Source organism: Meles meles, chromosome 15 (assembly GCF_922984935.1).
Source record: "Meles meles chromosome 15, mMelMel3.1 paternal haplotype, whole genome shotgun sequence".
NCBI lineage: Eukaryota > Metazoa > Chordata > Mammalia > Carnivora > Mustelidae > Meles > Meles meles.
Genome location: NC_060080.1, coordinates 43,177,048 through 43,180,540, shown reverse-complemented (window position 1 = coordinate 43,180,540; position 3,493 = coordinate 43,177,048). Strand labels below are relative to the sequence as shown.

Genomic DNA, 3,493 nt, shown 5'->3' with positions numbered 1-3,493 from the left:
TCAGATATCTCGTGATAAATGTCTGAGGTTTACTTATTTTCCAAGTGTTTTGCCACATGCATTTCCCCTCATTTTTTAGCATGGAGAGAGCTTCAAAAGGCTCATATGCTGCAAGTTGCCATTTCATCTGTTTATCAAAATAGATGCATAAGTAGGCTTTGCTGTCAATAAATTATGTTGAATGAGTTTATGGCCCATTTTTCACTCTTCCAGATAACAAGATAGCTCAAAAGTAAACATTCCAAAGCCAGAGGATTTGGATATCATTGCCAGGATTTTCATATATCCTGGAATATGTGCTTCAACTTACTAAATGTTGGCAACTTTTCTTGGTCACCAAGACAAGTCAGTTTCCTAGTTGTGTCATGTCTGCAGCTCTTCTCTGTTTAGATTAGTTAACATTTTTTCAACAGAATTTCTAAAATTCTATCTTATAAAATTCTAAATTGAGGGGCTTCTGGGTGGCTCAGTGGGTTAAAGCCTCTGCCTTTGGCTCAGGTCATGATCCCAGGGTCCTGGGATCGAGCCCTGCATTGGGCTCCCTGCTCGGCAGGGAGCCTGCTTCCCCGCCGTCCCCTGTCTGCTTCTCTGCCTACTTGTGATCTCTGTCTGTCAAAAAAATAAAATAAAATATTTTTAAAAAATAAATAAAATAAAATAAAATTCTAAGTTGGACTATTATGAGTCACTGATCAATACTTCCCTCATCTTCAGTAATGACCTTATCAGTCCTACTTATAATTGAAGGTTTGTGATTTTAGAAACATTGCTTAGTCTTGATTGTGGTCCTTCATCATTCCTCTACTTGACTTTTTATCTCTGGTAAAAGCTCAAAATTTTGCTAACTTTGAAAATTTGTTCCTTTTCTTTTTTGAGTTTGCTTCAGTTTAAATGTTTGTCTATCTTGTTGGATGCTATTACTATGAATGGCTTAGCTTTTTGACAATTATTTAAGACCTTTATTAAAGTTTGTTGAATTTAAAAAATAAGTTAATTTTTATTACAAATTAAAAATTAAGTTGTTAAAGATCTCAATTTGACCAGATATGAAACATTTTTTAAAAAACAAGGTGTATTGAGGGGGAAAAAAAAAAGAGAACAGTCTTTTTTTTTTTTTAAGATTTTATTTATTTATTTGACACAGAGAGATCACAAGTAGGCAGAGAGGCAGGCAGAGAGAGAGAGGAGGAAGCAGGGTCCCTGCGGAGCAGAGAGCCTGATGCGGGGCTCGATCCCAGGACCCTGAGATCATGACCTGAGCCGAAGGCAGCGGCTTAATCCACTGAGCCACCCAGGCGCCCCAAAAGAGAAAAGTCTTAAAAAAAAAAAAACATATTTGCCATTACCAAAAAGAAACATATTTAGGTAGAATAATGGAAAAACAACCATGCTGCGTAGATAATGCAGATAGTCCTAGTTATCTGGTCAGTGGGCAAAAAGTAGCACTCGTGGTTTATAGTTCCCATCAGTTGTTCAGTTCTTATTGCTAGAATTTAATATTCATTTCTTTTTGTTGGATGACTAAACCCTAAGCTGGATGATGATAGCAAAGTTAATGGTAAGCCAGCCTTTATTTGAGCCTCCCACCCACATTCCACATCTTGCTTTGGGAGTGGACACAGCTGTGTGGACATAGCTGGTAAATGCACTGCTTTGTTCTCTTTGACATCTTATGGTTTAGGGTTTTCTGAGTGTCTGTGCAGGTAATTGAAGTCGCCGTGGTACTTTGAAGTGGCTGCTGACATTGGGTCTCATTGCCTTGATTTTCCTTATCTTCTTCACTTCTGTCCTTACTAGGCTATTTTGGCTATGAGGACCCCTGCAGAATCCAGGTCTATAACCAACATACACATTCTATTTCACTGGTACCTTGTTCTCCTGCACCCTGGTTGTCAGTTCCCTCCATCACCCCTCCCTTTACAGTAGGGTTGGAATACGATAGTCAACGCGCATGGGGTCTCTTGCAGGTAGTAAGGTAGCAACAACCATCACCTGAGGTAAGAGTACCAGAGTACTCTTTGATGCTATATTCTTTTCCCCATGTTCACTATTCTGGTTATCCAGATGGCAGTTGCATGGAGGACCCCTGGAATGTGGATATGGATTGGGTCTATAAAAGTGACAGTCTGCCACATTAGGAACTCCACTAGGATCAGTAACATTTGCTGTCTCCACACCCTTTTCTTCTTCAGCAAGATCAGACTCCAGTCTCCCCATCTCCTACACTTCTGGGGTTATTCTTTATGACAGCCTGGTGTACAAATGCATCTTCCTTGGTATCATATTTATTGATGAAACCATATCTGTTTCTTACACCAAATCATTTTACTGTCCCCAAAACCTTAGTTGCAATGATCTTGTCCCTACCTACAGTCACTGCCCATGTGCCATCCCCTGGACTGCTCTTCAATGTGGTGCCAGATTTGGTGTCTCCATCTGTTGCTGGTTGCAGTTGGGTCACAGCCTGGCTGCTCATGGTTGGCTTGATGGTCACTGGGGTCGCCTGTGGTGTAGAAACTAGAGATAGCTCGTCCAGGGTGTAGAAACTAGAGATAGCAGGCATGGGGCTGCTCTCGACTTTCTGGGGTCCCTATTCTGTACTCTCACTGCCTATCAAATTGAAGACTTGGCTTTTATAGTTAGGCACTTGTGGATTTAAACTGCACTTCTTCCTTGTTTCTTACACACCTAATTACTGTTCTGTAAAATAGGAATAAACAGCTATTTTTTTTTAGTAATCTTATGAAAACAAAATGAGAAAATTAACATAAAACTCAGTAGAATTGCCATGAATTTAAAATGAGATAGCAGATAATAAATAATATTTTCCTTAAAGTTCCTATGAAAACTTAAAGAAAGAACTTCAATAGGAAAATAACTTCAAATTTTAACTTTCAGTTATTAGCATCATTAGCTCCTTATTTTGACATTAAGGAAAAAAGTGAAAGAGAAGCAGCATAAATAAAGATGTTGAAGGGCTAATATGAAATATCAAGTCAGTATTATAGATATATGTGGCAAAAAAGAAAAGATTATTAACAATTTCTGTTCAACTCAAATGTGTGGGTCTTCCTATCACACAACCACGACATCTTTCATTGCCAGAGGAAGAGATACTCAGATTTTTAGAGCTGCTTCTAATTTCATCACAAAATGAATCCCATTATTATTTCCGTTTCTGATTTAATTTAGAAATTAAGTAAAAAATAAAAGATGATAGAATGCAGCAAATCTTGAATCATGGGGAGAGCCACAGCATAATTTTTCAAGTTAACAAAAATATGTAGAGCAAATATAAAAATCTACCAAATATAAATGTAGATACATTATAAAAATCCAAAGTAAGTCCAAAGATAGAAAGCACTATATTTTTAACCAAAAATGAAATGAATTAGATAAGATGGAAAAAAATAATGTTTACTAATATGTCCAAAAACACTGCCTTTGGAAAGATTAGTATACATTAATAAAAGTACAATGTCAGAAGGAATGG

General features: G+C 37.5%; 1 pseudogene; it reads right to left on the bottom strand.

Moving 5' to 3' along the window:
• Positions 1-1,493: 1,493 nt before the first annotated feature.
• On the bottom strand, positions 1,494-2,563 carry LOC123925666 (annotated as a pseudogene).
• Positions 2,564-3,493: the final 930 nt, after the last annotated feature.